Here is a 27,727-nt window from a genome sequence, read left to right as displayed (position 1 = left end):
ACTACACACTTTGTTGTCTGTGTATGAACTAAATAATAGACGGAGTGATGTGATTAGTCACTGTTTGTGACAGACATCTGTTAATTACATAGTGATTTGTTAACTCAAGAGCTAGCACTGAAGTTTATAGTTTATGCAATTGCCCACAGTTAATATACCACGGTAAATGAAATATGAACTGCGTTGTTAGAAAACTGGCATTTAAACCTTGCCAACTGAAATCCAAGCATATCCAAAATAAAAGGACTAACTTACTATTACACATTTGCTACCAAATATATAATAGGTCTTGAGAAAGACCACTAATTTCAATACTATAATATTCTAGTCACTGTTCTGCTACTAGCAAGCAAAGCTTAAGGGAGAAACTTAACTCCTCCAGGGCTCGATTTCTTCAACCCATATAATGAATATATAATAAAGTTGGGCTACATAATCTCTCCAAACGTTCAAATTTAATGCTCACAATTCATTCTCAAGCTAGGCATAAACTAAAAACTCAAATTAATATTATATAATGGACACTGAACACTTGTTAAGAAAACTATAAAAAGCAGGTCTAATTCTCTCTCCATAAAGTGTTTCTTTTTAATTAAATGACTTTTTTTTTTTTTTTTTTTTGAGACCGAGTCTCGCTCTGTCGCCCAGGCTGGAGTGCAGTGGCCGGATCTCAGCTCACTGCAAGCTCCGCCTCCCGGGTTTACGCCATTCTCCTGCCTCAGCCTCCCAAGTAGCTGGGACTACAGGCGCCCGCCACCTCGCCCAGCTAGTTTTTTGTATTTCTTAGTAGAGACGGGGTTTCACAGTGTTAGCCAGGATGGTCTCGATCTCCTGACCTCGTGATCCGCCCGTCTCGGCCTCCCAAAGTTCTGGGATTACAGGCTTGAGCCACCGCGCCTGGCCTTAAATGACTTTTTAAAAATAATAATTTTTTTTCAGACAGGGACTCACTCTGTCACCCAGGCCAGAGTGCAGCGGCATGATCTTTGCTCACTGCAGCCTTGATCTCCTGGGCACCAGCAATCCTTCCGTCTCAGCCTCCTGAGTAGCTGGGACTACAGGTACATCCAGTGAATTTTTTTTCTTTGTTTTTTGTAGAGATAGGGTCTCACTGTTGCCAATTCTGGTCCCAAACCCCCGGGCTAAAGCGATCCTCCCAACTCAGCCTCCCAAAGTGCTAGGGTTACAGGGGTGAGCCTGACTTTTTAAGACATTAACAATTCTTCCTTTAAAATAGAAGCAAATACATCTTTTCTTAGCATTTTTATTCTTTCAAAATTTATGTAAAGTTACTTAAACAAAATGATTAGTTCCCAGAAATTACACGGACATAAACTAAAAACAGGCTTGGTTTCTCCATCAAAAAAAGACTGGCTACCTGTCAACTTGCTGTAGGTATACTTACTGTCTGTAATACACATTTTATGTGCTGGTAGTACTTTTCTTTTTAGAACTTTTTTTAATGTTATATAAAATAAAAACCAAAGTTCTAAGTAGAACCAATGGAGGTAAGTTGCATTTTACAACTCATAATTGTATAAAATAAAGCAACTGAATTACTTTCAAGTTCAGAAAAAAACTTAACAAGCCAGCCACTAAAAATATTCTATTGAAGTTTTGCAAAACACATCATTTGAGTGTTAAATTTACATTATATATTTTAATGAAAAAACTTCTGTTTGAGTAGTTATAATAACCTGATAAACATAAAATAGTCAAAATTTATCACTGAATATAAAGAATAGAGCCCATTACTGAGAAAATCGCAAAAAAAAAAAAAAGTCATCACCTTAAAATTACCTTTTTTTTTTTTTTTTGAGATGGAGTCTTGCTCTTGTCACCCACAGAGTGCAATGGCGTGATCTCGGCTCACTGCAACCCCCGCCTTCTGGGTTAAAGCAATTCTCCTGCCTCAGCCTCCCAAGCAGCTGGGATTACAGATGCACATCACCACACCCGGCTAATTTTTGTATTTTTAATAGAGACAGGGTTTCACCATGTTGGCCAGGCTGGTCTCAAACTCCTGACCTCAGGTGATCCGCCCGTCTCAGCCTCCCAAAGGGCGGGGATTACAGGCGTGAGCCAGTGCGCCCAGCCAAAATTAATTTTTTAATGACTTCTTTTCACAAAAGTTAAGGATAGAAATCAAATTACCCTGGCAAAAAAAAAAAAAAAAAATCATTTTTGAATAATTGGATAATGTCTCTCTTTCAATCTGCAAGTGCAGAATACTACATTTACCCTTAAAAGTAAACTGGGGCCAGGTGCAGTGGCTCGCACCTGTAATCCCAGTACTTTGGGAGGCTGAGGCATGAGAATCATTTGAGCCCAGGAGATGGAGGCTGCAGTGAGCTGAGATTGTGCTACTACACTCCAGCTTGGGCTACAGAGTGAGACTCTGTAGTCTCACTACAAAAAAAAAAAAAAGAAAGAAAGAAAGAAAAAAGAAAAAGTGACAGACAAAAGTTTACCTTTAAAATACTTAAGACAGGCTGGGCGCAGTGGCTCATGCCTATAATCCCAACATTTTGGGAGGCCGAAGCAGATAGATCTCTTGAGGTCAGGAGTTTGAGACCTGCCTGGCCAACATGGTGAAACCCTGTATCTAACAACAACAAACATGTTAGCCGGGGCCAGGTATGGTGGCTCACACCTGCAATCCCAGCACTCTGGGAGGCTGAGGCGGGTGGATCACTTGAGGTCAGGAGTTCCAGACCAGTATGGGCAACATGGTGATACCCTGTCTCTACTAAAAACACAAAAATTAGCCAGCTGTGGTGGCACGCGCCTGCAGTCCCAGCTACTCTGGAGGCTGAGGCAGGAGAATTGCTTGAACTCAGGAGGCAGAGGTTACAGTGAGCTAAGATCGTGCCACTGCACTCCAGCCTGGGTGACAGAGCAAGACTCCATCTCCAAAAAACAGTAATAATAAAATAAATTAGCCAGGTATGGTGGCACACACCTGTAATCCCAGCTACTCGGAAAGCTGAGGCACAAAAATCACTTGAACCCGGGAGGCAGAGGTTGCAATCAGCCAAGATTGCGCCACTGCAATCCAGCCTGGGCAACAGAGTGAGACTCCGTCTCAAAAAAGGAAGGAAGGGAAGGAGGGGAAAGAAAGAAGGGAAAGAAGGGAAAGAAGAGAAAGAAGAAAAAGAAGGGAAGAAAAAGAAAAGAAAGAAAAAATATTTAAGATAGACATTTGCTGCCATATAATTTAAACAATTAAAAAAGTACTTTAAAATCCCACTGCAGGGAAATGGTTAATTTATTAAGATAGATTATACATGAAATTCTACACAGACTTTAAAAAGAATAAGATAGAGGGTACTGGAGATAGATGGTGTTAATACTAGTACAACAATGTGAATGTACTTAATGCCACTGAATTATACATCTAAAAATGGTTACATGGAAGATTTTATGCTATGTATATTTTATCACGATAAAGGTATAAAAAGGTATAATATTTATGGCATCAGAGTTCCAGAAGCAGAGGAGAAAGACTGCAGAGCAGAAAAAATATCTGAAGAAATAACGGCTGAAAACTTCCCAAATTTGACGAAAGACAGATAGATATCTGCAGATTAAAGAAGCTAAGCAAACGTCAAACAGGAAAATCCAAAGATATATACACCAAGACACTCATAATCAAACTGCTAAAACCTAAACAAAAACAAACAACAAACTTTTTTTTTTTTTTTTGAGACGGAGTCTTGCTCTGTTGCCCAGGCTGGAGTGCAGTGTCCAGATCTCAGCTCACTGCAAGCTCCGCCTCCCGGGTTCACGCCATTCTCCTGCCTCAGCCTCCCAAGTAGCTGGGACTACAGGCGCCCGCCACCACGCCCAGCTAGTTTTTTGTATTTTTTAGTAGAGACAGGGTTTCACCGTGTTAGCCAGAATGGTCTCGATCTCCTGACCTTGTGATCTGCCCTTCTCGGCCTCCCAAAGTGCTGGGATTACAGGCTTGAGCCACCGCGCCCGGCCAACAACAATCTTTAAACAGAGACAAACAACACAAAAAAAGAAAAAAAAAGGAATTTTAACATACATTCATTTAAAAAATGAAATACATATGTATGCAAGATAAATTTATGTATAATTGTAAATGCAGTGAGTAGTAAAATTACAAGAGATTTTTATCTTTTCTGTATACCTTTTTATTTTTATTTATTTATTTTCACTTGTATCAAAAATTACTATCAAACTCCACTCACTGGATCAGAGCCCCATGTGATGTTAGTGAAAAACTTGCCCCTCACATAGCACACTACCTACACTTGTAAGCTTATACCTTTTTAAATCTTTGAAATCATTTACAACAATGTTGCCTTTATAATAAAAGTAAGACATTCGGCCGGGCGCGGTGGCTCAAGCCTGTAATCCCAGCACTTTGGGAGGCCGAGACGGGCGGATCACGAGGTCAGGAGATCGAGACCATCCTGGCTAACACGGTGAAACCCCGTCTCTACTAAAAAATACAAAAAACTAGCCCGGCGAGGTGGCGGGCGACTGTAATCCCAGCTACTGGGGAGGCTGAGGCAGGAGAATGGCGTAAACCTGGGAGGCGGAGCTTGCAGTGAGCTGAGATCCAGCCACTGCACTCCAGCCTGGGCGACAGAGCGAGACTCCGTCTCAAAAAAAATAAAAATAAAAATAAAAATAAAATAATAAAAGTAAGACATTCAAAGATAACCACAAAATGGTCGGATGCAGTGGCTCACGCCTGTAATCCCAACACTTTGGGAGGCTGAGGCAGGCAGATCACTTGAAGTCAGGAATTCGAGACCAGCCTGGCCAACATGGTGAAACCCCGTCTCTACTAAAAAAAAAAATACAAACATTAGCTGGGCGTGATGGTGGGTACCTTAATCTCAGCTACTCGGGAGGCCTGAGGCAGGAGAATCGCTTGAACCTGGGAGGTGGAGGTTGCAGTGAGCCAAGATCACGCCATTGCACTCTAGAGCCCGGGCAACAAGAGTGAAACTGTCTCAAAAAAAAAAAAAAAAAAAAACCCACAAAATACTTGTTTCTTTAAGAAGATGTCCCTTAAATATAGTTCTCTTATAGAATTATTTGAAAAATAAATAAATCAGAATATTCTAGAGTTTTTTGGTGTTTTTTTTTTTAAAGACAGAGTCTCACTCTGTCGGCCAGGCTGGATTTGGACTACAGTGGTGCGATCATAGCTCACTGTAGCCTCAAGCTCCTGGGCTCAAGCAATCACTGTAAAGTATTTTTAAATCTCAAATATAAAGTGTAATTATAATGGCAGACAACTGCCTTCCCCAACCCATCCCTAAAAATTTACTAACAAAACAATTACAAGGCTTTTAAAGAGACAGATGAAACAGGATAACCTACAGTTTCTTATGTATAATCTCCCCTTTCTGAATATATAATCATTACACACATATAAACGATCAGAACAAAGCCAAATATTAGACCAAATTGTTCTTTATTTTTTTTTTTTTTTTTGAGACAGAGTCTTGCTCTGTCGCCCAGGCTGGAGTGCAGTGGCGCGATCTCCACTCACTGCAAACTCAGCCTCCCAGGTTCATGCCATTCTCCTCCCTCAGACTTCTGAGTAGCTAGGACTACAGGCACCCGCCACCATGCCTGGCTAATTTTTTGTATTTTTAGTAGAGATGGGGTTTCACCATGTTAGCCAGGATGGTCTCGATCTTCTGACCTCGTGATCCACCCGCCTCGGCCTCCCAAAGTGCTGGGATTACAGGCGTGAGCCACCGCACCTGGCCTAGACCAAATTATTCTAAATTCTTTATTGCTCAATTACCTAAAACAATTTTATCCTTTCCTTACAAGTCTAAGGAACAAATCTAAGGCAATGCCCAGCACAATTTAAAGGACACATATGTGTTTGTTGAATACATAATGCAAAAATAAAGCTATTCTTAAAATTTAAGAAAAACATTTCTGTCTATATCAAAGAAATAAGCTAAATTTACAAAAATGCATTCAAAGAAGAAAGTTTATTTAAATAACTCATTTTCATAAAGATCCCCAAACTTGTACCACGTATAACCAAAATTATAAAATTAATATTATAAAATGTCAACAATTAAGTCATCTTATTTCATTTCTCAGATTCAATGAGGCTGGCATCCATATTTAGTCAGGAAGTCATCTGTACTATAGAACCTCTCTCAAACCCATCAACCATTTCTCCCCAGATTCACATACCATTCTAATATGTCTTCCATTTTCTGTCACTCACACCACTTTTCCTCTTTCAAACAAGGCTGTCTGCTCTAATCTTTTAACTTGCTATGTCAATTATTTGGTATTATTGTTTTGCATGAATCTTCCAAAAGCAAAAAATTTCCTTTTATCATCCACTTTCTTTGTTTTGTTTTCTGAGACAGAGTCTCACTCTGTCACCCAGGCTGGAGTGCACTGGTGTGATCTCAGCTCACTGCAACCTCCACCCCCCAGGCTCAAGCAAACCTCCCACCTCAGCCTCCTGAGTTGCTGGGACTACAGGCATGTGCCACCATGCCCAGCTAATTTTTGTATTTTTGGTAGAGACAGGGTTTCGCCATGTTGCCCAGGATGGTCTCAAACTACTAAGCTCAAGTGATTCATCCTTCTTGGTCTTCCAAAGAGCTGGGATTATAGGTGTAAACCACCACACCCGGTCTTATCATCCACTCTTAACTACGAAAACTCATTTTGATTCTAGTACTTCAAGTAGAACACTAAAATAGACTAGTTCAGGCGACTAGGGTTCTAGACCAGCTCAATCACCAAATTACGAGAGATTGGGCCTAAAAGTCTGAAATTTCTCAATGAATGAACTCCCATTTCTCAAGCACCTAGCATGTGATATGTCTGTCTATATGTTTGTATATACCATCATATTTCATTTGTGTGGGACACAGTAGATACTCTCTATATATTATTAAGTGAATAAACTGTCTTAAAATTAAGTACTATGGTCAGGTGCAGTGGCTCATGCCTAATAATCCCAGCACTTTGGGAAGAGGCAGGTGGATCACTTGAGGTCAGGAATACAAGACCAGCCTGGCCAACATGGCAAAACCCCATTTCTACTAAAAATACAAAAATTAGCCAGTTGTGGTGACACATGCTGTAGTCCCAGCTACTCAGGAGGCTGAGGCAGGATAATTGCTTGAACCCAGGAGGTGGAGGTTGCAGTGAGCCGAGATTGAGCCACTGCAGTCCAGCCTGGGTGATATCGAGATTCCATCTCAAAACAATAAAAAGTTAGCCAGGTGTGGTGGCAGGTGCCTGTAATCCCAGCTACTTGGGAGGCTGAGGCAGGTGAATCGCTTGAACCCGGGAGGCGGAGGTTGCAGTGAGCTAAGATCATGCCATTGCACTCTAGCTTGGGGAACAGGAGCAAGACTTCATCTCAAAAAATAATAAAAAAGAAATTTTTAGTTTTTTAAAAACAATTATTTAAAGTACTACATGCGTTTGCAGATACACAGAAAAACATCATTTACCTTCTAAGTAAATTCTGTTTGTCCAAGGGTACCCATGTGATGTCAGAGCCAGACACTATACCAAGCAAGGTACAGGGGTTTTTGCAGTGCATTCATACCCTGAAAGCTTTCTAAACTGTGTAGCACTAAAACCTAAACCTACCAAGTTTTCACTACCAATCCAGTGTTTTCTCCCCTTACTCTAATGTGGACTTTTATGTTCAAATTCAGTTAGTCTCTCTATCATTCCTACTAAATGATACTACTAAGAATTCAAAACATGAAAGTAAGTTTAAAGATAATTTAGTATTAACAGAGATCTCTGATTTCAGAGATGAGGAAAAAGAAATCACTCAAGGACATTCAGAGAGTTAACATGCCCAGTTCAGTCAGTTAGCCAACAGTTATTTATTGCATATTTGCCTGCTACAAATCAGGTACAAACTGTGCTAGTCTACATTAAAACTATGTTAAAACAGATCTGAAAATGAAGCATTTCTGTACTTTTCACAGTTTATCAGAAAATACAGATATTACACAAACAATTACACAGTTAGATGAATGGTATCATGGGGAAGAAGAAAATGCTATTGAATTTATTTAGCAGTGACTTAACCTAGTCTATAAATTTAAAAGGCATCCATTAGACTAGAAGGATGAAAAAGCATGTGCTATAGGAAAAGGTAAGAAAGTTTTAGTGGAGGAGGTCCACAACAGAAGAAATGGAGTATAGGTGTGAAAGAAACAAGACATAAAACTAGATATATAATCAGGACCACATATGCCCAACCTTGAATGATTTTGAACTTTATCATATGGTTAGCAGAAAGCCACTGAAAAATTTTAAGTAGAGCCATAATGTGATTAAAGAATTTAAAAGATCGCTCTGGAACATCTTATTGTGTTAAAAACTAAGTAAAGACCAAAAAACTAATGGATATTTTTAAAAATAAAATGAAACAAAACAAAAAGAAGGTAGGTTAGAGGGGCTCCCACTGCCTGAATATGGGATAATTTGAGTATCAAAATGAATACTGGTAACAATGGATCATGACACACTGATTAAAGAATTCATGAGAGCTTACTGATACTTAAAAAATAAACAAGCATTCATAGAAGGAAAATATAAGACAAGGGCCTAAAATATGGTGGGGAGAAAGGAAGGAAGAGAGATAAGTGAAATATACTATTCTACAGGTTCTATAAATGATGTAATTTTTAAAGATAATAACTTAAAAGATGCATGCTGTAATCTTTACAATAACCTCTAAATACAACGGAATACATCTAAATACTCAGAACAGTAAAAAAAAAAAAAAAAAAAATGCAATCTACCTACAATAACGCAAGAATAAAGAACAAATGGCATCAATAAGACATAAATAAGAAGACAAAAGACTTAAATCCAACTATGTAATTACTACATTAAGTCTAAAAGGAATAAACACAACAATTACAAACTGTTGGACTAGAGAAAAAGGCAAAACCCACATAGAGACACAGACTGAAAGTCAGAGGGTGGGGAGGGTAACACACATCAATCCAAACACTAAGCATAAAAAAACCCTGATATTACATATAACCACATTAATCTCAGATATAGTAGGCCTAAAGAGAAAGTATACACCCAGCACAGTGGCTCACACCTGTAATCCCAACACTTTGGGAGGCAAAGGAAGGATGATCACTTGAGGCCAGGAGTTAGAGACCAGCCTGGGCAACAAAGCAAGAAAGACCCCATCTCTACAAAAAATAAGAAAACTCAGCCAGGCACAGTGGTGTGCACCTGTAGTTCCAGCTACTTGGGAGGCTGAGATGGGAGGACTGCTTGAGCCCAGGAGTTCAAGGCTGCAGTAAGTTATGATTACGCCACCCACTCCAGCCTGGGTGATAGAGCAAGACACTGTCTCCAAAAAAAAAAAAAAAATAGAAAACATGACAAGAATAGAGTCACTCGGCCAAGCATGGTGGCCCAAGTCTGTAATCCCAACACTTTGGGAGGCTGAGAGATCACTTGAGGAAAAATATTTAAAAAAGAAAAAAAAAGAAAGAAAGAAAAAAGAATAGTCACTAAATATGATCATCAACAAGACATAACTCTACATGTGAAGCAACAATACAACTTCAAAATATATGAAGAAAAAAACAGAACTAAAGGGATAAGTAAAATCTCCAACTGTGACTGCAGATTTATAGTTCTGTCAGTTGTTAGAACAAGACAAAAAATCAAGTAAGACACAGATGATTTTAACAGTCCTACCAACAAACTTGACCCAAGTGATATTTATAGGAACACTACACCTAATAACTGTGGTGTGCACTTTTTAAAGTTTACTTGTGGGCCGTGCGCATCTGCTCACACCTGTAATCCCAGCACTTTGGGAGGCCAAGGCGGGCGGATCACGAGGTCAGGAGATCGAGACCATCCTGGCCAATATGGTGAAACCCCATCTCTACTAAAAATACAAAAACTAGCCGGTCGTAGTAGCGCATTCCTGTAATACCAGCTACTCGGGAGGCTGAGGCAGGAGAATCGCTTGAACCAGGGAATCGAAAGTTGCAGTGAGCCGAGATTGCGTCACAGCACTCCAGTCTGCTGACAGAGCAAGCCTCTGTCTCAAAAAATAATAATACAATAAATAAAGTTTACTTCTGGGGGCACCAAGATACACTATATGCTGGACCATAAAAAAGGAGCATCGATAAAAATCAAATAATTAAGGCTGGGAGTGGTTGTTCACACCTGTAATCCTATCACTTTGGAAGGCCAAGGTGAGAAGATTGCTTGAGGCCAGAAGCTGGAGACCAGCCTGGGCAACACTGCGAAACCCTGTATCTTAAAAAAAAAAAAAAAAAAAAATTAGCCAGGCATGGTGGCACATGTTACAGCTACTCTTAGGAGGCTGAGGTGGGAGGATGGTTTAAGCACAGGAGGCAGAGGTTGCAGTAAGCTACGATCGAGTCATTGCACCCCTGCCTGGACAACAGAGCCAGAACCCGTCTCAAAGAAAAAAAAAAGGAAACAAAAATCAAATAACTGAAATAACAGAAAACATATTCTCTGACCTCAGTGGTATTAAATTTGAAATCACTAAAAAACAAGATAATTACAATATCAAAAATTAGAAATTAAGCACACTTCTAAATAAACTGTATGGCCGGGCACGGTGGCTCATGCCTGTAATCCCAGCACTTTGGGAGACCGAGGCAGGCAGATCACTAGGTCAGGAGTTCGAGACCAGCCTGGTCAACATAACGAAACCCCATCTCTACTAAAAATACAAAAAATTAGCCCGGTGTGGTGGTGTGCACCTGTAATCCCAGCTACTCAGGAAGCTGAAGCAGGAGAATCACATGAACCCGGGAGGCAGAGGTTGCAGTGAGCCAAGATCACGCCATTGCACTCCAGCCCAGGCGACAGTGCAAGACTCCGTTTCAAAAAAAAAAAAAAGGAAACAAAAGAAAAAAAAAAAGAAACTGTATGGTAATGTAAGCAGAAAAATAAATCAGAGAAAACTCAGTAAATATTTTGAACTGAATGATAATAAAAACACAACTTACTAAGAGTTTGGGGATGCACTTAAAACAGGGCTTAGAAATGTCTCTAGCTTTAAACCATAAGCTATCGATATAACTTAAAGAAGGATGCCAAATCAAGAAGCTAGGAAAAGAAAGCAAAGTAAACCCAAAATAAGTGGAAAGAAGGAAATAATAAAGATAAAAGCAAAAATCAATCAAATAATGATAAAAGCAAAAACAAATTAAATAGAAAATTAAGAACAGCATAAAAATAAGTGAAACCAAAAATGAGTTCTATCAAAAGATCAATATAGGCTGGGCGCCATGGCTCAGGCATGTATCACTTGAGGTAAGTTTGAGACCAGCCTGGCCAACATGGCAAAGCCCTGTCTCTACTAAAAATACAAACATTTGCTCAGTGTGATGGTGTGTGCCTATAGTCCCAGCTACTTGGGAGGGTGAGGCAGGAAAATTGCTTGAACCAAGAAGGCGGAGGTTGCAGTGAGCTGAGGTTGTGCCACTGTACTCCAGCCTGGGTGACTCCGTCTCAAAAAAAAAAAAAAAAAAAAACCTACAAATTGCCAATACCAGGAATGAAAGAGGGAACACCACTACAAACCTACAGACATTACAAGGAAAATAAAGAAATACTACAAGCAATTTTTTCTTTTTCTTTTTCTTTTTTTTTTTTTGAAACAAGGTATCCCTCTGTCACCAGGCGGGAGTTTAGTGGCACCATGACAGCTCACTGCAGCCTCAACCTCCCAAGTTCAACTGATCCTCCCACCTCAGCCTCCAGAGTAGCTGGCACTACAGGCAACCACCACTACACCTAACTAATTTTTGGATTTTTTGCAAAGACAAGGGTTTTTTTTTGCCAGGTTTCCCAGGCTGGACTCGAACTCCCAGACTCAAGTGATCCTCCCACCTCAACCTCTGGTGGAGCTAGGAATATAGATAGGTGTGGTCACTATGTCCTGGCCTTTTTTTTTTTTTTTTTTTTTTTTTGAAGGAGACAGTGTTATCCTATATTGCTCAGGCTGGTCTCAAACTCCAGGCCTCAAGCAATCCTCCCACCTCCAGCCTCCAGAGTAGCTGAGACAGCTGAGATTACAGGCATGAGTCACCACATCAGGCTCTCTTTTTTAAAAACAGCTCTTTAAAATGCAAAAGTCAGACTGGGTGCAGTAGCTTACACCTGTAATCCCAGCACTTTAGGAGGTGAAGGCTGGAGGATCACTTAAGCCCAGGAGTTTGAAACTAACTTAGCAACATAGAAAGACCCCATCTCTACAAAAAATAGTCAAATTAGGCCGGGTGTTGTGGCTCACACCTGTAATCCCAGCACTTTGGGAGGCCGAGGTGGGTGGATCACGAGGTCAGGAGATCGAGACCATCCTGGCTAACACGGTGAACCCCCGTTTCTACTAAAAATACAAAAAATTAGCCGGGCGTGGTGGCGGGCGCCTGTAGTCCCAGCTACTTGGGAGGCTGAGGCAGAAGAATGGCATGAACCCGGGAGGCGGAACTTGCAGTGAGCTGAGATTGCACCACTGCACTTCAGCCTGGGCAACAGAGCTAGATTCCACCTCAAAAAAAAAAAAAAAAAAAGAAAAGTCAAATTAGCCAGTCTGCTGGCACAGGCCTGTAGTCACAGCTTCTCTAGAGGCTGAGGCAGGAGGATCTATTGAGCCCAGGGGTCAAGGCTGCAGTGAGCTGTGATGGTGTCACTGAACCCCGGCTTGAGTAACACAGCAAGGCCCTGTCTCAAAAAAAATTAAAAAAAAAAAAAAAAAAAAAAGGCAAGAGCCATTTTTAGCTTGTGGATAATACAAAAATAGGCTACCAACTAGAATTTGGCCTGTGAGCTACAGCTTGCTGACCCTTGTTCTAGAGACTGAGCTAAGACAGCAAAAACGAATGGAACAGGACTTCAACTTTTTGGCTATTAAGAAGTAACAGACACTGGATTTATCTTCCTGCCTTAAACAACTAAAAGGTCAGACAAAATATATGAAGTAAGTTTTTCAGGCATTTAACAGGCAGAATAGAACAGTAAGCTCTGAGAGAAGAGAAACAAATGAGGTGAGTCCTATCATTGCCCCAGTTTACAGTCTGGAGAGTTTCCAGGCCACAAAGCATACAGAGTAAACCTAAATGGAGCCTGGCAATCTCCCAAAGTTGAGGAAATAGGGTTCAGAGTTAGCAGACATCAAAGAGGTCAGAATTCACATAGGTCAGAATTCACATAGCAGAATACTAAAAAGGAGAGAGATACACTGAGAAGTCCAGAGATCTGCAGAGGACTCTCCTCTAGTCTTCAGCTAAGTACAAGTAAGAGAAGAAACCATGGAGGCCAGTGAAACAGTCACCTGAACAAAGCGGGCAGAACAATTCCTAGAGTTTATACAGGGCCTGAAATAGTTCACGTCCCATCAGCCAGAAGGAAAACACTTTTTTGTTTGTTTGTTTTTTGAAACAGCCTCTCACTCTGTCACCCAGGCTGGAGTGCAGCAGCATGATCTTGGCTCACTGCAGCCTCCACCTCCCAGGTTCAACTGATCCTCCTGCCTCAGTCTCCTGAGTAGCTGGGACTACAGGCGCCCACTACCACGCCCGGCTAATTTTGTACTTTGAGACGAGGTTTCACCATGTTGGCCAGGCTGGTCTTGAACACCTGACCTTAAGTGATCTGCCCACCTCAGCCTCCTAAAGTGCTGGGATTACAGGTGTGAGCCACTGCACTCAGCTCAGAAGGAAAAGACCTTCTAACACATGGGGTATCACATGGGGCATCAAATATTCAATAGGGTACTAAGTCAGCAGTAGGATAAAATTAGCTTTCACCAAGAAGCTATTCTGGTGCCACCACCTAACAAAGATTAAAAGTAAGCCTCAAAAAGACCTGTTTATCTTAATTTTTTTTTTTAAGGCAGGGATAAAGGGTACCAAAAATATCTGTTTCTAGTAACTTTACTGTATCCCAGAACAAAGTTTAAGAACAGTTAAGGGAATTTTTTAAGCCCTGCACCCAACTAGGTAGAGGTTACAATGTCTAGCATTCAATCAAAAGCTACCAAGCATGCAAAAAAGCAAGAATAGCAAATTTATAATGAAAAAGGTTAATCAACAGAAAAAACAGACCCAGAAATGATACAAATGATAAAACTAGTAGACTACCAAAAGAACTATAAATATATTCCAAATATTGAAGAAGGTAGAGGTGAAAGAATGAACATACTAAGGAAACACACAGATATATATAAAAAGGACCCAAACTGAACTTAGAGATGAAAAACCCAATGTCTAAGATGAAAATTACACAGAATGGAAATAAGAGAAAATTATACACTGCAGAAGACTGGTGAATTAGAACATACAGCAAAAGAAACAGTCCAAAATAAAAAGAGAAAAAAGGCTAAAGAAAATTAGTGAGCTATGGAACAACATCAAGTGATATAATGTGCATATAACTGGAGTCGATAAATATGCTGGCGAGAAGACAAAAAGATTTTGAAAATATAATGGCCAAAACTTCCCAATTTTATGAAAGCTGTATATTCACAGAATCAGAATGCTCAATGAACCCTGTGCAAAAGTTTGAAATAAACCATACCAAGGCATAAAGGCATAATCAAATTCCTGATAAGAAGTGATAGAGAATTCTTAAATGCAGCTAAGGGGAAAATGGTATTACATCCAAAGCAACAAAAATAGTAACAGTAGGCCGGGCGTGGTGGCTCAAGCCTGTAATCCCAGCACTTTGGGAGGCCGAGGCGGGTGGATCATGAGGTCAGGAGATCGAGACCATCCTGGCTAACATGGTGAAACCCCGTCTCTACTAAAAATACAAAAAAACTAGCCGGGCGTGGTGGCGGCCGCCTGTAGTCCCAGCTACTCGGAGGCTGAGGCGGGAGAATGGCGTGAACCCGGGAGGCGGAGCTTGCAGTGAGCCGAGATCGCGCCACTGCACTCCAGCCTGGGCGACACAGCGAGACTCCGTCTCAAAAAAAAAAAAAAAAAAAATACTAACAGTAGACTCATAGAGCCAATGCTGAGGCAGGAAAATAGAATCTGGAGGCAGGGAACCTAAGGCCAATTCACACTGACTTACCAGAGCTAAATCAAAAGGAAAACCCCAAATTTCCACACCTAAGTAACAAAACAACTGGAGGCTACTCCCTTTGCAAACCCCACTCTTTTTCTATGTGGCAGATGGAAAACTGAAAGAATCTCTGTTGCCGGGCACAGTGGCTCACGCCTGTAATCCCAGCACTTTGGGAGACCGAGGTGGGCGGATCACGAGGTCAGGAGATGGAGACCATCCTGGCAAACACTGTGAAAACCCGTCTCTACTAAAAATATAAAAAAATTGGCTGGGCGCGGTGGGTCAAGCCTGTAATCCCAGCACTTTGGGAGGCTGAGACGGGAGGATCACGAGGTCAGGAGATCGAGACCATCCTGGCAAACACAGTGAAACCCCGTCTCTACTAAAATACAAAAAAAATTAGCCGGGCGAGGTGGCGGGCGCCTGTACTCCCAGCTACTTGGGAGGCTGAGGCAGGAGAATGGCGTGAACCCGGGAGACGGGGCTTGCAGTGAGCTGAGATCCGGCCACTGCACTCCAGCCTGGGCAACAGAGCCAGACTCCGTCTCAAAAAAACAAAAAAAAACAAACAACAAAAAAAAATTAGGTGGGTGTGGTGGCGGGCGCCTGTAGTCCCACCTACTTGGGAGGCTGAGGCAGGAGAATGGCATGAACATAGTGGGCGAAGCTTGCAGTGAGCCGAGATCATGTCATTGCACTCCAGCCTGGGCGACAGAGCACAGCAAGACTGTCTCAAAAAAAAAAAACAAAAAAAACTCTGTTGATTGTTTTCTGCAACCAATCAGACGTTTGCATAAGAGTGTAACTATGTAACTTCACTTTAGTCTTTGGTTGGTTCCTTTCTGCAACCTATCAGGCAACTAATCAGACTGATTCCCGGCAAAGTCTTTGTTTGCATAGAAGTGTAACTTTGTAACTTCACTTTAGCCTCTGACTGGTTGCTTTCCACAACCAGAGGCTTGCATAAGGTGTAACATTTGTAACTTAACTTTAGCCTCTCATTGGTGGCCACTACCTCATTTACATAGTGTGTACGCCAGGTAACCAATGGGAAACCTCTAAAGAGTATTTAAATCCGGGAAAATTGTGTAATGGCACCCTTGAGCCCCTATGCTCCAACTGGCTCCCACACTGTGAAGTGTACTCCCATTTTCAATAAATCTGTTTTTGCTTCATTCTTTTCCTACTTTATTTGTGCATTTTATCCAATTCTTTGTTCAAGACGCCAAGAACCTGGACACCTTCCATTGGTAACAAAGCAATCCAGAAGGTATAGGAGCAACATCTTTAAAGTACTGAAAGTAAAGGAAAATGTCAACCTAGAATTCAAAATCCTGCAAAAATACCTTTCAAAACTACACCAGGTGTGGTGGTGCATCATACCTGTAATCCCAGCTACTCAAGAGGCTGGGGCGAGAGGATCACCTGAGCTCAAGAATTTGAGTTCAGCCTGGGCAACATAGCAAGACTCTGTTTTTTTAAAACAAACAAACAAACAAACAAAAAACTTTCAAAACTGAAGGCAAAATAAACAGTTGTTCAGAAACAAGAGAATTCATCACTACCAGACCAGTACTACAAAAGACGTATTAAAGGAAAGTCCTTCAGCATATGAAAACAAGCGTCTACCCTAAGGAACGAAGAGTATGGTAATGTAACTATGTGGGTTCTCACCAGTCATAAATGGATTGCCTCTCAACTCCAAACCCACTCTTCTCTGCCCTGCTTTACGTAATGGGGATGGACTCTGTAAAACTTCCTCCTTTGACAGCTGGCACAATGTTAACCTTTGTCAGTAGATGGCACTGGAGGAATACTCCAGAAGGAAGGGGCTTCTCTTCCTGTTACACTGTTCTCTAGCTGGCTTGCTCCAGTGGAGGTGTTGTGCAGGACTCCAAATGGCCCTCCCAGGGACCAACTCCCCAACAAGTCTCAGTGACACAGGAACACATGCATGACTAGTTTCCTGACAAGTTCTGTCAGCACTCCAGAGAGCAGCTACCCTGCAAGTTTCAGCAGCACCCCTATGGGAGACAGAATTCCCAGAGAATTTTGCCAGTGTCCCAGCTGGCTTCTTAACCAGATTCAGCAAGCGGCTTCCCAGTGACTTTTTTTGAGACATGGTATCCTCTGTTGCCCAGGCTGGAGTGTTGTGCTACAAACACAATAAGTGCACTGCAGCCTTGTTCTCCTACACTCAAGCAATCTTTCCACCTCAGCCTCCCAAGTAGCTGGGACCATAGGTGAGCACCAGTGTGTCCAGCTAATTTTTTTATTTTTCGTAGAGATGAGGGACTCACCATCCTACTGACTTTTATTGGCACCCCAGAGGGGCATTTTGTAATTGCCAGCAAAAGTCTGCCGCACCTCAAATGTTTCCAGCATCCAGTGGACCACACCTTCTCCAACTAGATCCGAATCTCAGCCTTGAAGCTGGTGGGCTGGCCATCATTCAGATTTATTCCACCCTTGTTACTCTGCCTCAGACCTAGAGGTAGTGGCCACTTCCTCTACTGTTATTCTGCATCTTTAGCGTTCTCTTTATGCGTTAGAGTTAATTCCCCATTAACGGTAAATAATTCTTCATGTTAAACTTTCCATATTCAAATTACTGTGTGGTTTCTGTCCTCTGATACAGGATTGGTAGTGGCACTGGTCATAGGAGACAGGCATACAAAGATGGGATTCAGAATTGGTTTTCATTGTGTCCTTGGGCTTGAGTATAAGGCTCAAGCAGGAACTAGTTTGGTAATAATCCCACATATGCAGGGGCATCACAGTTAATCAGGCTATCGCCTGTGGTTGGTGATGATGAAATGCCAACTAAAGCAAGTACCTTGGGAACCCAAACGGCTATTGAACTTAACTAGTAAAGCAGTAATGATGACTACAAAGTCTGTTATATGAGATGAATTCTTTAAGTGCTCTTGTGCATTTCTGATGAAAATAACAAGTTCAAGTCCATTAAGTCAGCTCAAGTCACAGTCAGAGAAAAGAGAGACCTTTCATGACAACCTTAAATATACATATATTTTTTTGTGACAAGCACCCAGGCTGGAGTGCAGTGGCGTGATCTCAGCTCACTGCAACCTCGGCTCACGGCAACCTCTGCCTCCCAGGCTCAAACCATCCTCCCATCTCACCCTCAGGTGTAAGCCACCATGCCTGGCTCATTTTTGTATTAATAATCTTAATTCTTATATAACCACAGGTTGATATTGCTGAAAATCAAATGCAAAATTTAATTGTGCAAACTGCTGAATGACAAAATTAGTTGAATTCAGTCTTGCCAAGTTTATTGTGCAAAAGTAAAAGCAGACAGAGTGAGCCTCCATCTCAAAAAAAAAAAAAAGAAAGAAAAAGTAAGAGCAGGCCAGGCATGATGGCTCACGCCTGTAATCCCAGCACTTTGGGAGGCCAGGGCAAGTGGATCACCTGTCAGGAGTTCAAGACCAGCCTGACCAACATGGTGAAACTCCATCTCTGCTAAAAATGCAAACGTTAGCAGGGTGTGGTGGCGCAGGCCTGTAATCCCAGCTACTCAGGAGGCTGAGGCAGGAGAATCGCCTAAACCTGGGAGGTGGAGACTGCAGTAAGCCAAGATGGCGTCACTGCACTCCAGCCTGGGCAATAAGAGTGAAACTCCCATCTCAAAAAAGAAAGAAAGAAAAAGAAAAAGTAAGAGCAATTATTGGGAAATAATGGGACTTTGAAATTTCAAATGGGAGTATCTGGTTGGATCAGAATGAAACTGACAATTTCAGACTTCCATCTGCCCTCTGTATCTAAAAAGAATAGTCTTCTTTTGCTGGAAAATTATGTGATATCCTTATGTGCAGTAGATGCTCTACAGGAGGACGTTCATTCTCCTCAAAACCAACCACAGCTAACCCAATCATCACTAGAGCCATAACTAGGGTCAAATCTCAGCATGTTGTAGGGGGACAGGTACACAATATGGAAACAGCTTTACAGGAAACAGCTTTAAAGGCAAAAAATTCCAAGATTTTGCTAATATACAAAAGCAGAAATCTGGGGGACATGTGAAAACAGGGTCTTAGGATATTACACTAAGGTGGTTAGAATTTACTGATATGAGGTGCATGTACTACAGATTCTGAATTGAATATGTTAGCTTGTGTAGCTGGAGGTGTCTCTAGTGGCTTCCTTGGTTGTTGACTGAAACTTAGAGTCAACAATAGCCTACATTTAATAAGACTGAGACAGATTTCCCTGGCACTATCTGGAAGAGGGAATCCTGAAGTGGATTCACCCTCTGCAACCTGCACATCTACCACCCAACTACATTCCCTGAGAAGGCCCAGGGGTCATTCTGTCAATAAGGGGAACACTCATATCTTTGAAAAGTCCTGTGGCTGTTCTCCTTTGTAGGTCAGGGATAACTGCAGAAAATGCCACCACTGAGATGGGCTCCTTGATTTCACCAAGGATAATGGGATACCAAAGTAGCAGAGGCCAAATGGCAGTATTTAACCCCAAAGACAAGGACAGCAGGGACATACCGGTAATCAGAATGTTTTGGCCAGCAGGGATCTTTGGCAGTGGCTAATTGATCACGATGTTCCTAGGAATGAAATAGATGGGCAGTTTAATCTATATAACAGAAAAATGTCTAAATCTGGTGGCCAAAACCCAACTTGAGTTATCACAATGCAAGTCAGGGGCATTTGCCCAGTTTCCAAACCTAGTCAATTCACAGGCCCAGCCAGAGACTCTTGACTGAGGACAGACTGGGTCCCCTTGAGGAAGGACTCTGCACCATTACAGCAAATATATACCATAAATCTTCCTCCAAGTCTTCTCAAAGGAGTAAGCACCCATTTAGCAGACCTGTGGTTCTCAACCAGGGCAATTTTGCTCCCCAAATCTAGAAAATCTGGCAATGTCTGGAGGCAGTTTTGGTTGTCAGAACTTGGGGGTGCTATTGAAATCTGGTGGATAGAAACTAGGGATGCTTAAATGTCCTACAATGTACAGAACAGCCCCTGCAACAAATTATCTGACCTTAAAAGGCCCTACATTATCTATATCCTGCTATTCCCCAATCTCATCTCCTGTTATTCACCACCTTGCTCACTCATGTTCAGCTACTGCCTTTGTGCTGCCTCTTTGATGCTCACAAAACATATACAACACTCTCCTGCCTCATAATCTTTGCCCATGCTGTTCCTTCTACCTGGAATGTTCCTCCTATCAGATACCCATATGACTTCTCATTTCTTTCAGATCTTTGCTTAATTGCCACTGTTCAGAATTGCAATACCCCCTCCACCAAAGTACACTGTATTTCCATTGTCTGCTTTATCTTCCTCTACAGAAATGTTTTATTTAAAATGTTCTACATTAATTGTTTAGCAGTTATTCCCACCCCATCCCTGGAATGTAAACTCCATAGAGCAGAGATTTTCTCCATTTTATTCATTACTGTATCCTCCGTACCTACAATGGTTCCTCATGCATAATAGGCACTCAAACACTTGTTGAATGAAAGCAAGAATGGTGACCGGAATAGAAATTAGGGATGTGGAGCACAGTGGAATCTAAAATGACTCCTGAAGTGGTTATCTATTGTTTTTATCTGTTCAATACCTTGTTCTGAAAAGTCAGTTCTCTGATATTTGAAAGTCATTTACCTTTTTCAAAATGTGACCATTTTTTCAATGTAATTAAATCTCATTCTTTTGAATTAATTTTTTTGTTTATGCTTGGAAAGGCATTCCTCATCCCAAGATATTCACCTACATTTTCTTTCAGTACTTTAATAGTTTCATTTTCTTATATTTATGTATTAAACCCAGACAGGATATGTATTGGCATTTGGAATAAAAAAAGATCTAACTTTTTCCCCAAAATGGCCAGTAGACCATCCAAATATGAATGATCTATATACTCTACTGTTATATAGACATGAATCTGTTTATCTGTAACAATTTCAGCATTCCCATACCAGTATCATATTTAAGACCCTACCATAGAACAAGGTTCTATATTCCCCTACTGTCCTCTGCCTTCATAATTCTTCTAATTCAAAATTGTCTTGCCTTTCACGTATTATTCTGCCCTATATATCATCAAATAGAATAATTTTTTAAACCCCCACTGGGATACTTAATGTAATAATATTAGTTTTAATTAATTTTACGGAACACATATTTTTATAATACTGAGTTTTTCCATCCAGGAACATGATGTACCACTCTATTTTTTCCCAAGTCCCAGAGTTTTCACATATTCTATGAAAAGATCATATAAAGATCATATAAAGAAGCAAGGAAGTTATTAAGATATGCCACAGTCAATTTCAAGAGAAAAGACTGAACGAAAGAATAATTGGAACAAACATTTTTATTCTTTTTTTTTTTTTTGAGACAGAGTCTCACTCTGTCACCCAGGCTGGAGTGCAGTGGTACAATCTTGGCTCACTGCAACCTCACCCTCCCTGAGTTCAAGCAATTCTCCTGCCTCGCTCAGTAGCTGGACATAGTGCCACTGTATGCCGGCTAATTTTTTTTGTTTTTTTTTTTTTTTTTTTTTGAGAACCCCAGTCTGGCTCTGCAGCCCAGGCTGGAGTGCAGTGGCCTGATCTCCAGCTCACTGCAACTCCATGCCTCCCGGGTTCGCCATTCTGCCTCAGCCTCCCGTGCTGGGACCTGAGCCGCCACCTCGCCCGGCTATTTTTTTGTATTTTTTAGCAGTAGAGCCGGGGTTTCACCGTGTTAGCCAGGATGGTCTCGATCTGCTGACCTCGTGATCCGCCCGTCTCGGCCTCCCAAAGTGCTGGGATTACAGGCTTGAGCCACCGTGCCCGGCCTTGTATTTTTAGTAGAGACGGGGTTTCACTGTATTGGCCAGGATGGTCTCAATCTCCTGACTGTGATCCGCCTGCCTCGGCCTCCCAAAGTGCTGGGATTACAGGTGTGAGCCACCGCACCTGGCCTGATTCTTAAATAATTCAAGTGTTCCACAGAATGGAAGGCTAAAAAAAGTATGTTTATTCCCACTTCCTAGCATTGACCTCCAGGGCTCCCATGACACTACCCTTGACTTCTACTCTTTCTCCTTTGCTTCGAGAAATTACCACCTTGGATATGCTATAGGTATTTCATGTGCGCTAGCCTATCGAAACTTACTGAAACAGAATTAGATACTATCTGTATTTCCATTTAATCCATTAAAAAAAAAAAACAGCCGGGTGCAGCAGTTCATGCCTGTCATCTTAGCACTTTGGGAGGCCGAGGCAGATGAATCACCTGAGGTCAGGAGTTCAACACCAGCCTGATCAACATGGCAAAACCCCTTATCTCTATTAAAAATACAAATATTAGCCAGCTGTGGTGCCACGTTGCCTGTAATCTCAGCTACTCAGGAGGCGGAGGCAGTAGAATCTTTTGAACCTGGGAGGCAGAGGTTGCAGTGAGCCAAGATCCTGCCACTGCACTCCAGCCTGGGTGACACAGCGAGACTCCATCTCAAAAACAAAAACAAAAACCACGTTAATGGCATGGTATGGTGGTTCACACCTGTAGTCCTAGCACTTTGGGAGGCTGAGGCAGGAGGATCATTTGAGCCCAGGACTTTGAGACCAGCCTAAGTAACACAGAAAGACTCTGTCTCTACAAAAAATAGAGAAAAAAAAATTAGCCAAGCATGGTGGCGTGCACCTGTAGTCCCAGCTACTCAGGAGGCTGAGGTGGGAGGGTTGCTTGAGCCTGGGCGTTAGAGGCTGTAGAAAGTCATGATCACGCCACCATACTCCAGCCTGGGTGACAGAGCAAGAACCTGTCTCAAAACAAAAAACAAACAAACAAAAAAACAAAAACAGTTAATGGTATCACAGACATGATTCTATTATGGTAGCAGTACCTACTCTACAATACTTCACTTTCTCCCTCACGTTCTATTTCAGAAGGTCTAGAATAGACAAGGCCTGGGCATTTTCATATTGTAAAGGCGGGAAGGCGGGTGGGGAAGTGGGGAAACTCCCCTGGGAGTTCTAAAGCACATTGTTAATTAAAACAACTAAACTGCAGGGCACGGTGGCTCACGCCTATAATCTAAGCACTTTGGGAGGCTGAGGCGAGTGGATCACCTCAGGTCAGCCTAGCTAACATGGTGAAACCTCGTCTCTACTAAAAATACAAAAAAATTAGCTGGGCATGGTGGCAGATGCGTGTAATCCCAGCTATTCGGGAGGGTGAGGCAGGAGAACTGCTTGAATCCAGGAGGTGGAGGTTGCAGCTGCCTGAGACCATGCTGTTGCACTCCAGGCTGGGCAACAGAGCAAGACTCTGTCTCAAAAAAAACAACTAAACCGCTGCACTATGTGGTATATGCCCATAGCCCCAGTTACTCGGGAGGCTGAGGCAGGAGAATCACTCGAGCCCAGGAGTTCTGGGCTATAGTGTGCTAGCTATGCCGATTCGGTGTCTGCACAATGTAAGACTTCAATATGGTAACCTCCCAAGTGCAGGAGACCACCAAGTTACCTAAGGAGGAGTGAACTGGCTCAGGTCAGAAACGGAGCAGTTCAAAACTCCCATGCTGATCAGTAGTGGGGTCTCGCCTGTGAATAGCTACTGCATTCCAGCCTGGGCAACATACCAAGACCCTGTGTCTAAAACTAAAACAAAAGCAAAAGACTAAACCAAGATAAGCTTTCTCTTAGGTCTTCTGATGCTATCTGTCTGCTGATTTCTACAAAATTAAATTTGTGTGTCTGAACGTCTGTGTGCATATTCACTCGCCTCAATCTCTATCTTGGGCTTCAGTTCCCAACTAACTTTAGAATTGCTTTTACTTGTAAGACTTAAATAAAAATACTATGGTATCAAAGCAAGAATGTGGTGCAAAAAGGGCCTGCTAAATAGTAACAATCACGGCCTGGCATGGTAGCTCACACCTGTAATCCCAGCACTTTGGGAGGCCAAGGTGGGTTGGATCACCTGAGGTCAGGAGTTCAAGAACAGCCTGACCAACACATGGTGAAACCTTGTATCTACTAAAAACACAAAAACTAGACAGGCGCAGTGGCAGGTGTAATCCCAGCTACTTGGGAGGCTGAGGCAGGAGAATCGCTTGAACTCAGGAGGCATAGGTTGCAGTGAGCTGAGGTCGCACCGTTGCACTCCAGCCTGGCTGACAAGAGTGAAACTCTGTCTCAAAAAAAAAAAAAAAAAAAAAAAAGTAACAATCACTACCACTACTATTATTGATAATAACTATAGCTATGTCTGGAGACAAAGGGGAAAAAAAAGAAAAAGCTGGTTCTTGAAGGAAGAACAGGTAGGAACACATCTGCAGACAGAAAAAATAAAATGCTAAAAGGCACAGAAGTTAGATATGACACAAAAAGCATAATCCATAAAAAAAATTGATAAAGTAGACTTCATCAAAATAAAAATTTTCTGCTCTTTGAAAAACACTTAAGAAAATGAAGCTGATGTGGGAGGGTCACTTTAGGCCAGAAATATGAGACCAGCCTAGGCAACAAAGCAAGACCCGGCACCCTATTTCTGCAAAAAAAGAAAGTGAAGACAAGCCATAAACTGGGAGAAAATTATTTTCAAAACATTAATAAAGGATGTGTATTCAAAATATATAAAGAACTCTCAAAACACAATATAAGAAGACATACAGTATTTATATGATCCAGTAATCCTACTCCTTTTTACCCAAGAAAAATGAAAACATGTTTACATAAAAACCTATAGACAAGAAATTCAGGCTGAATTTTTCTGTTAAAAAGAAAACATTACTGAAGACATTACTCAGTGAAGAATCACATCTGAAATTACCTTTAGAATCAGGACTAGAAAATGTTGTTTCTTGGCAGATGCAGTAATATTCTCTCCATTTAATAATAGAACATACTTAACTAATCATATTCTCTGATCAATCACATTAGAATTATCTGTATTTTCCTTTGTCACAACCCTTATTTCTTTTACTCATATATATCTTTTTGTAATCTGCCTCAAATTCATTGTGGAAAGAATTAAATTTGAAAAACTATATATGAGAAGAAATTAGGCCCAACATAATTAGCATCTTCCTTTTATTAAGTCTTTCTGGGAATGAAATATCTTGCTTTAAATTTTCTTTCTAACAGCAAATTGTTAAAGGTAGTGTGTTCTTGTTTAAAATACAGTATATTTTTGGCCAGGTGCGATGGCTGCAATCCCAGCACTTCGGGAGGCAGAGGCAGAAGCAGGTGGATCGCTTGAGCTCAGGAGTTCGAGACCAGCCTGGGCAACACGGAGAAACCCCATCTCTACTAAAAATAGAAAAATTCGAGAGGCGTGGTAGTGACTGTCTGTAGTCCCAGCTACTCCGACACTGCGACGGGATGATCACAGGAGCCCAGGATGCAGAGGATGATCACCTGAGCCCAGGATATAGTGAGCTGAGATTGTACCAGACCACTACACTCCAGCCTGGGCCACAGAGAGAGACCTTGCTCAAAAAAAAAAAAAAAAGTATATTTTTTAAAAACCTATAGGCAAATGTTTATAGTGATTTTATTCATAATCACCAAAAACTAGAAACAACATAAATATCTTTCAACTGATTGAATAATCAAATTCAGTACATCCACACAATGAACTATTAGTAAGACACACGCAACATGTATAAATCTCAAACACATGATGCTAAGTGAAAAAAGCCAAACTCAAAGGCAACACACTGTAAAGTATGATTAACATGATCTTCTGAAAAGGGAAAACTATAGAATAGAAAACAGATTGAGTGGCTGCTAGAGGCAGAGGATGGGGAAACGCTGGCTATAAAGGGGCATAAAAGAATCTGAGGGGTGATGAAAATGTACTGCATCTTGATTATAGTGCTAGTTACACCACTATATGCATTTATCAAACCTTACAGAACTGTATAATAAAAGGATGAATTTTACTCTATATAAATTATACTGCAATAAACCTTATTTCAAAAATATTTATCACATGCCTGAACCAGTTAATTTAATTTATACAGAACTAGAGCTACAGACAGAAACTACATATAATGCTATTTGGTTTAGCTTCTTTTTTAAAAATAACAGCTTTATTGAGATATAATTCAATTGCCACATAACTCATCAATCTAAATTGCACAATTCAATTGTGTTTAGTATATTCAGAGTTGTACAACCATTACCACAATCAATTCTAGAATATTTTCATCCAGTCAGGCATGGTGGCTCGTTCCTATAGTCCCAACACACTGTGGAAGGCCGAGGCAGGAAGATTGTTTGAGGTCAGGAGTTCAAGACTAGCCTAGGCAACACAGCAAGACCCCAATCTCTACAAAAAATAAAAAATGAAAAATAAGCCAGGCATGGTGGCATGCGCCTATAGTCCTACCTATTGGAGAGGCAGGAGGATCCCTTGAGCTCAGGAGTTCAAGGCTGCAGTGAGCTATGATTGCACCACTGCACCCCAGCCTGGGTGACAGAGTCAGATCCTATCTCTAAAAAAATAAAAACTAAATAAATAAATAAAATCAGGAAACAGAACTGTACATGTCTGTACATGTGATATCAACCATGTAAAAACATACACCTGCAAAGAAATATCCTAGAAAGAAATATGCTAAGCATAAGTATAATTAGTAGTTATGGGTGAATAAAATATGATTTTTAAAAAGACAAGAAAACTGGAAAGTCAGTCCAGGCGAGATTGCTTACATCTGTAATCCCAGCACTTTGGCAGGCCAAGGCAGGTGGATCACTTGAGATCAGGAGTTCAAGGCCAGCCTGGCCAACATGGAGAAACCCCGACTCTACTAAAAATACAAAAAATTAGCTGGGCATGGTAGTGCGCATCTGTAATCTCAGCTACTCCAGAGGCTGAGGTGGGAGAATCACTTGAGCCTGGGAACCAGGGGTTGCAGTTAGTTGAGATCACGCCACTGCACTCCAGCCTGGGCAACCAAGCGAGACTCCATCTCAACAAAAAAAAAGAAAGAAAACTGGCAAGTCAATCACTATGATATATTATCATAATTTATATAAGTGAATGGTATGAAAAGCAGCTATTATATCTAGAATACAACAATCTAAAAAGGTCTTTAGGATATATGGTAAAAGTATCTAGACCAGTGATATTCAACCAGGGGCAATTTTGTTCCCCAGAAGATACTGGTAATGTCTGGAGATCTTTTTAGTTACCACAACTAGTGGGGCAGTGCTACTGACATCTTAGTTGATAGTGGGTTAAGTATGCAGCTGAATATCCCACAATGCACAAGACAATACCCCACAACAAAGAATTACCTGGTCCATAATGCCAATAGTGCCAACGTTGAGAACCCCTGATTTAGACTACACTGTAGGTGTTAAATAATCATCAATTTTTAAATCAATAGAGTGATCTAAAGTAAGGAAATAATAGCTTCCTCTTTCATCCCAACCACTGCATATTCTTTCCCCAGTTTTCCTATCTCAATTAATGGTGCCACCAACTATCTAGCACTGACCCTGCTACCTAGGGGTCAGAGGTCTTATTTCACTACATTTATCAACAAGTCCTATTGACTGTACCTCCAAAATATATCCCAACCAATTCTCATCATCTGCACCCTACTCCAATGATTACTTTCATACCTGAATTATACC

At 41.2% G+C, this 27,727-nt stretch overlaps 1 protein-coding gene and 1 non-coding gene across 8 annotated transcripts in view; both read right to left on the bottom strand.

Annotated features, from left to right (window-relative positions):
• Positions 1–27,727, bottom strand: part of ZMYM4 (zinc finger MYM-type containing 4) — a 159,101-nt gene that overhangs the window by 109,323 nt on the left and 22,051 nt on the right. For 2 of the 7 annotated variants that reach the window (XM_009204639.4, XM_021944064.2), the window contains exon 2: positions 19,620–19,681. The exons of the other annotated variants lie outside the window; for them this stretch is intronic. The gene's annotated coding sequence lies outside the window, so the exon portion shown is untranslated. The remainder of the gene's footprint in view (positions 1–19,619; positions 19,682–27,727) is intronic. 7 annotated transcript variants of the gene reach the window in all.
• On the bottom strand, positions 4,183–4,334 carry LOC116272122. The gene has a single exon (XR_004180842.1). It is a non-coding gene; the product is annotated as a small nucleolar RNA SNORA62/SNORA6 family (small nucleolar RNA).

Source organism: Papio anubis, chromosome 1 (genome assembly GCF_008728515.1).
Source record: "Papio anubis isolate 15944 chromosome 1, Panubis1.0, whole genome shotgun sequence".
NCBI classification, from domain to species: domain Eukaryota; kingdom Metazoa; phylum Chordata; class Mammalia; order Primates; family Cercopithecidae; genus Papio; species Papio anubis.
The sequence above is the reverse complement of the archived record's forward strand: the minus strand, read 5'-3'. Positions and strand labels throughout refer to the sequence as shown.